The sequence below is a fragment of the Eumetopias jubatus genome, unplaced genomic scaffold (assembly GCF_037043125.1).
Source record: "Eumetopias jubatus isolate StellerSeaLion01/CBP00866 unplaced genomic scaffold, mEumJub1_p1.0 scaffold_2, whole genome shotgun sequence".
Classification (NCBI taxonomy): domain Eukaryota; kingdom Metazoa; phylum Chordata; class Mammalia; order Carnivora; family Otariidae; genus Eumetopias; species Eumetopias jubatus.
The window spans coordinates 102,077,746-102,085,881 of NW_028274808.1; positions in this window are offsets into that span (position 1 = coordinate 102,077,746).

Below are 8,136 nucleotides of genomic sequence, written 5' to 3' on the forward strand. Positions count from 1 at the left end.
GGGTATTATTGCGGGCTGAAAGGTGAAATCTCATAGACTTGAGAAGTTGACAGGAATTGGGAATATTGGCACTTCGTAACTAACGGTGTTATAATCACCACTAGTTGAAACAAAATTTGTTGTTTATTTTTTCAGTCTCCCCAGTTATTTTAAGTCGATAAACTTATTTTTATGGACATAGAGGAACCCGATGCTTGCGCCGCCAACCACTCAGCTTTTTTTTTTTTTTTTAGAGAGGCAGTATCAAGTAGTTAAAAGCAGGAACTCCAAAGTTCTGTGACCCTGGCCAAGTTAGCTTATGTGCTTCACTTTACTCATCTGCAAAGTAGGAGTGATAAGCCTATTTATTATGAGGGATGAAAACGAGTTAATACATGTAAAATGCTTAGCACAGTGTCTGGAATGAGTAAGTACTATGTGTTTGCATATTACTTTGTTAACATTTGTTTCTGAGGTGATAGTCACCGTAACTCCTTTTCAGGCTCCATTCCCCTACTTTTGTCTTTTTTTTTTTTTTTCCCTACCAGTGATACAGTGTAGTCTGTTTGTACTACTTGCAATCCATGTACTCAATAAATTACATTTTGTGTGTGTGTGTGTGAGGGCCTTCTGTGTGGCAAGAATAATTCCAAGTGCAGGAGAAAAGGGGTGGACAAAATCCTGTTCCTCAAGGAACTCATATTCCCTTTGGAAGAGACAAACAATAAAAACTTAAACACACACAAAAAAACCCCCAAGTTCACATATTGAATGCTATCTGAGAATGGGGTTGCTATTTCAATAGGGATAGTTGCAGAAAGAGGTTGTTCTGTAGAGGTGGCATTTGAGTTAAGTAAATTCTCAGTGATGAGAAGGAGCAGCCATGATATCATCTGGAAGAAAGGAAGTGTTTCAAGCAGAAGGAGCAACATGAGCCAAGAATGAGATAGGATGAGCTTAAGTGGCCTGGAGACAGAAATTGTGAAGGAGGAAAGTGGACAGAAACTATGTCCACATGCTCAGTTAATTGATTTTCAAAATAGGCAAGGGGATTATAGAGTATAGGCCATTCAAGTTCTTTAACAATATAGGTTATTTTATAGTACAACTTCACAACAGAACTCCTGGCTGACTTCATCATTTAAATCCTTGTATTCTTTTAGTGGGCATTTACGAATTTCTCTTTTTGTCAGAAATGAAATGTTGGCCTTTATTGAAGTAGTTTATCCTTTCCTGGGGGGCAGTTTGGTAGTGGAAAAAGAATGTTTGGCTTCAGATAAACTTCAGTTCTAATGGACTTTGAGTGAACTAAGTAATCTTTGTGAACTTCAGCTTCTGTATCTTAGTTTGGAAAGAATAATTACTTCGTGTTAAGTTGAAAGAATCTAACACAGTGTTTTGGACAGGATAGCTATTCAATTGGTTTCCTTCCTTTTTTGACTTGCCAAAGGGTTCCCTTGAAATCACTCAGATTTGCCATGTCAGATTGCTGTTCTGAGATTGCTGCTTGATTATTTTGCCTTTGCTTTTCTCCACTTAGGTAGATTTTCCACTGTTCTTTCCTACTTCCACTATTATGTTATTATAATTTTAACACTGCAGCATCTGCCTTTTATTGGAGTTAGTCCAAAGATGTATAACCCATCTCCACCCACATCCACATACCATCACAAAATATATTTACTTCATAATCTTATTTTTAGTAAGAAACCTTTGAAACACCCAAGGGACCTTGGCTTCATGTTTTCAGGGGAAAAATTTTTTTGAAGTTTGAAAAGAGGTTCAAATAATATTGTACATCCTGCTCTTTAAAAAGAATCAATTTGAATCAGCATATTAACCTGGATTGTCTGTCTAAATATAACCTGGTTTTCAACAAAATATTTGAGTATACATCTTTTTTTCCCCTCTTTATTGGGCATCTGTTGCTTTGTCTGACCAGCATCCTTCTATTTTTTGGAGAAATGTCCTTTCCTGATCCCACATTATTCTGGTATTAATGTTTATAGGAGGCAGGGTATGACCAGGCCCTACTAATCATGGAACTCCATCCCTCTCTCCTCATTGCCTGTTCACCCAGGCAGGGCTAAAAAGAGTCGCTTCATCAGTCTTGACATGTGAACTCTAGGAAAGAGTAGGTCTTTCCTTCTCTAAGATTATGAACTCTAACCACAATGCAAGTCTGGAACTATTAGGGGCCATCTTGCTACCACAGGGAGAGAATGTGTTTGAAAATGAAGTCAGACAGAGGCCAGTAAACTGAGAAATAAAGGAGAGAAGTGGAGCCCTTATGTAGAAATAGTTTGCACCAGTTCTTGGGTTTCCCAGTTGGTGAACCAGTACATTTGAATTGGTCTCTGGTTAAGTGTATCCAGAAGAATCCTGACTAAATACATTTCAACTAGGTTATAAAGATCCATGTCTTACTAACCTTTATAGCACCTACTGAAACTGGTGTACCTTGTGAGTAAATGAATGAGTGAATGGTCTGTTACAGCACATCTGGTAAAAGAAATTAATAGGTGGATGAATAAATGAACAAATGGAATCTTACAATTTTTGTTTACCATATAATATGTCTGCTGTACAATTTGTCTCTATAGAAATTGATTTTCCAGAAATTATCCTGGAAGAAAATAATGCAAAATGTTAAGGTGTTTATCTCTGGGTGGTGGGATTCTGGGAATTTTTTTTTCTTTTTTGAACTTTCTTCTTTATGAATTTCCCAAATCTTCTGTGAGGCATATAATAGCTTTTATCATCAGAAAAAGTAAAATAAAAATGAGTTTTCCTTTTCTTGTTCTGAAACATTTAACTATTTAAAGAGATTTTGGCTTTCAACTACATTTTATTTTTTTTAATATTTTATTTATTTATTTGACAGAGGGAGACACAGCAAGAGAGGGAACACAAGCAGGGGGAGTGGGAGAGGGAGAAGCAGGCTTCCCGCCGAGCAGGGAGCCTGATGCGGGGCTCGATCCCAGGACCCTGAGATCATGACCTGAGCTGAAGGCAGACGCTTAACCACTAAGCCACCCAGGTGCCCCTCAACTATATTTTAACAAAGACATTTGTTTTGTTGTTGTTTTTCAAGACTCAAACTGGAAACTACATAGTTAATATGTGAAAGGATTTTATGCATTGACAACTGTTGTGGTCTGAATGTTTGTGTCACCCCGCAAATTCATATGTTGAAATTCTAACCCCCAAAAGTGATCATGTTAGGAGGTAGGGGTCTTTGGAAGGGGAGGATGGAGTCCTCATGAGTGGAATTAGTACTCTTATAAAAAAGATCCCACAGAGCTCCCTGGCCCCTTTCACCACATGAGGATACCATAAGAAGTCTCTGACTCAGAGAGACCCCTCACCCAATCATGCCAGGACCCTGATTTCAGTCTTCCAGCCTCCAGAATGGTGAGAAATAAATTTCTATTGTTTATAAGCCATCCAGTCTGTGGTATTTTGGTTATAGCAGCCCAAACAGACTAAGACAAAAGTGACTGAACACTAATAAGTCATATGTAGTGTGTATTACCCTTCCATATTTTTCTTCCATATTATAAATTTTATTTTATTTTTTTTAAGATTTGTATTTATTTATTTATTTGTCAGAGAGAGCACAAGCAGGGGGAGTGGCAGGCAGAGGGAGAAGCAGACTTCCCACTGAACAGGGAGGCCAATGTGGGACTCGATCCCAGGACCCTGGGATCATGACCTGAGCTGAAGGCAGCGCTTAACCGACTGAGCCACCCAGGTGTCCCCTTCCATATTATAAATTTTAAAAACCTAGATTATCAAGTTCATCTCTAGTTTCTATGGACTAGTTAAAAGAACTTCCTTTTCTTTTTCATCATTTGCTATGATCAAATATCTATATATGAATGCTTATATTATTATTAAGCTTTTTCTTTATGTTTAGAGGAATAAAAAATTATTATCTTCAGCTTATAAATACAACAAAATGAGGGGGAAAGAGAAGCAGGGGACATTTTGATTTACACTGCTCTCAGATAGTTGTAACATGTGGGTAATCCTGGACTCAAAGAAAATCAGGCAAATTCTCAGGTTCCACCCCAGAATTACTGAAGCAGAAACTCTGCAAAATGGGCCCTACCATCTGTGTTTAAAAAACTCCTCCAGATGATTTTTATACACACTAAAGTTAGAGAAGCCCCGATCTAAATTTCTTAGAGAAAGAGATACACCTGGTCTTGTCCATAGCTCTGGGATTCCCAGTCTGTTTTAGCAAAATGTACTTGCAGATGTCATCCACTGCTCTTCCCCAGGGGACACTGCTAACTGAGGGCTTACTGATTTCTGGAGGGAAGTGGAGGCAGAAAAGGAATTATGGAGCTCCTAATATGTGCTAGGCAGTGTGATTGGTGCTTGTACTTCTGTACAGTGATTTCCAACTTGATCTTCACTGATTTTACAGAAGGAGAGTTTTCAATTACAATCCAAACCTGAGCTATATTTCAACAGCATGGATTTTTATTATTTTATTTTATTTTTTAGCAGCATGGATTTTTTAAAGTTAATAGACACATGTTTAAGAGCACAGTGAAATTGAGTGGAAAATACAGAGTTCCTATATACCCTTCCTTCCCCAACCCCACTACATACGTGCAGCTTCCCTCACCACCAACATCCCCAATCAGTATGATACATTTGTTACAGCTGATGAACCAACATGGACACATCATTATCCCCAAAGTCCATAGTTTACATTAGGGTTTACTCTTGGTGGTATATGTTTTATGGGTTTGGACAAATGTATAATGACATATATTTGCTATTAGTGTGTCATACAAAATAGTTTCACTGCCCTAAATATTACCTGTGCTCCACCTGTTCATCCCTCCCTCTCCCCTAGCCCATGACAACCACTGCTCTTTTTACTGCCTCTACAGTTTTGCCTTTTCCAGAATGTCGTATATATATATATATATATATTGGAATTATAAAGTATGTTGCCTTTTCAGATTGGCTTCTTTGACTTAGCAATATGCATTTAAGTTTCTTCCATGTCTTTTTGTGGCTTGATAACTAATTTCTTTTTATCACTGAATAATATTTCATTGTATGGATATACCATAATTTCTCTATTCATTCACCTATTGAAGGACATCTTGGTCGCTTCCAAGTTTTGACAATTATGAATAAAGCTGCTGTAAACATTCACATGCAAATTTTTGTGTGGACATCAGTTTTCAACTCATTTGGGTAAATACCAAAGCACACAATTGCTGGATCATATGGTAAGAATATGTTCAGCATTATAAGAAATCTGTCAGACTGACTGTATTCCAGAGTGACTATACCATTTTGCATTCCAACCAACAATGAATGATTGTTGCTCCACATCTGCACCACTTGCTCTTTTCAGTGTTTGGGATTTTGACCATTCTAATAGGTGTATGGTAGTATCTTGTTATTTTAATTTGTGATTCCTTAATGGCATATGATATTAACTTATGTTGAGGAAATATATATGCTTATTTGCCATTTACAAATCTTTGGTGAGGTGTCCAGATCTTTTTCCCTTATTTTTTTATTTTTTTTAAAAGATTTTATTTATTTGACAGAGAGAGACAGTGAGAGAGGGAACACAATAAGGGGGAATGGGAGAGGGAGAGGAGGGCTCCCTGTGGAGCAGGGAGCCCGATGCGGGGCTTGATCCCAGGACCCTGGGATCATGACCTGAACCGAAGACAGACACTTAACAACTGAACCACCCAGGCGCCCCATCTTTTTCCCTTTTTAAATTGAGTTTTACATTTTCTTATTCTTGAGTTTTAAGAGTTCTTTGTAGAAAAAAACTTTAAAGAATTCTTTGTATATTTTGGATTGTTGGGTTTAGCCAGCAAGCCCCGACACGACAAACAAAAAGATTACTCCAGATACCTTAGTAGGAGAAAGGAGAGGGGACCAGATGTTCTAGTGGCAAAAGGCCCTGAGCCAAGCTCTGCCTCCACTTTTATTGTGAACATTATCAATACATCAAGGGAATAAAAAAAACAAGGAGTGTGAAACTTTAATAATCAGGACAGTAACAAAGGGAGTATCCTGTGATTAGAACAAGCTATGCTCATGTCACATATGCAGGCAGGGAGTACGTAACCACCAGGGATAAATGTTTCTCCTAAGAATTTATTCCCTAGATAAGTGCACTGATCCGCAACAAGGATCCGGCTGTTTTCAGCCCAGAAACTGCAAAGGAGGCCCAGTTTTCTGGACACTCCTTCTTTGCTTTTCAATTAGTCTTACCCAGAGAGGCATATATTTATTAAATCTTATCTAGCCAGGAATTATGAATTCTCACATTGGATGATAAATGTGTTTTCCACTGTTTTCTCTCAGTCTGTGGCTTGTCTTCTCATTCTATCGACAGTGTCTTTCACATAGCAGAAGGTTTTAATTCTAATGAAAGTCCAACTTGTCAATGTTTCTTTTTTGGTTTGTGTCCTCGGCATTGTATCTAAAAAGTCATCATCTCCAAACCCAAGGTCATCTAGATTGTCTTGTGTGTTCTTAAGTGTTTTCTACTTTTTCCATTAGAGCCCTTAGTGTATGAATTGTAGTTGTTTTAAATTCCTGGTTTGATCATTCCAACATCCTTGCCGTATCTGAGACTGGTTCTGATGTTTGTTCTGTCTCTTCAAACTCTGTTTTTTGTCTAGTAGTATGCCTTGTAACTTATTGTTGAAAACCAGACATCAGGTACTGGATAAAAGGAACTGGCATTCATAGCCCCTTAGTGTTGATAAGGTGTGGGGAACGGGGAACATTCTATAGTCCTATGATTTGGTCTCAGTCTTTTAGTGAGCCTGGGCCCCTAGGCTGTGACATTTTACAAGTGGTTCTCAGTTTCCCACCCCACCTTCCTTAGGTAAGACAGGAAAACTAGTGGGGAATGGAGTTGGATCCTTCTTTTCCCCCAGGTCAGGTGGGCTCTGGTGACATAGTTTCTCTTGAGGGCAGGCCTTATTAAGAAGAACAGAGTGTTCTGGCCCTATGTCAAAATGGCTACCATTCCCCTCCCCTTGCCAGAAGCATGAGAACACTTTTTTCCCCAGTCTTCACTGTGAGAGCCTGGTAGGGCTTCTGTAGGTAAAACTCACAAAAGAGTGGGAGTCATCCTATGAGTGACCCCCAACTGGAATTTTTAACTCTCAGACTTGTCTGCATTGAACTCCAGCAATTAGTCCATTACAGCTTAGGCGACCACAGAGGTTCCTGTAGAGGTTTCTGTATGTGAGTTTCTGTTCTGGTAAGTTGTGGTTCTCCGTATCTGCCTGTCTCCCTCTCCGGATTTTGTGGCAGTGGTTTGTTCTGTGACCTCACTTCTGTGACAGGTCTTAGAAAAGCTGTTGATTTTTAGTTTGTTCAGCTTCTTTCTTTTCATGTGGACAGGAATAACCATTTCCAAGATGACTGTGTGCTAGACCAGAAACTGGAAGTCATGTGAAGTAAAAACTTAAAACAGATTCTTTTATTTAACAAACATGCATATAACACGATGTGCCAGGTCTTGATTTAAGCACTCATAAATATTAATCCTAATAACTAACCTATGAGGTAGGTCAAATTATTATCTCTGTTTTACAGATGGGGGAAACCCAAGACACAGAGAAATTAAGTGATTTGCCTAGGGTCACACAGCTAGTAAATCATAAAACAAGGACTCATTTGCAGGCAGTCTGTCTCAAGAGACTGTATTTATAACCACTACCCTGTGCTGCTTCTTATAAATGGGAATCCATTTCTATGCCAAGTATATGATCTTCACCTTAACACCAAGTTAATTTATTTTCTTTCTCTGTGAGGATCTTAACTTTCCTCTTTCAATTATATTGACATCTACAATTGACCCTTGAATAACATGGGTTTGAACTGTATGGGTCCAATTTTATGTGATTTTTTTCTGATAAATACAATATAGTACTATAAATGTGTTTTCCTAATGTTTTCTTTTCTCTAGCTTATTTTGTTGTAAGAATACAGCATATCATGCACATAACATACAAAATATGTTTAATCGATCATGTTATCGGTAAGGCTTCTGGTCTTCAGTAAGCTATTAGTAGTTAAGGTGGCGCCTGGGTGGCTCAGTCAGTTGGGCGTCTGCCTTTGGCTTGGGTCGTGATCTTGGGGTCC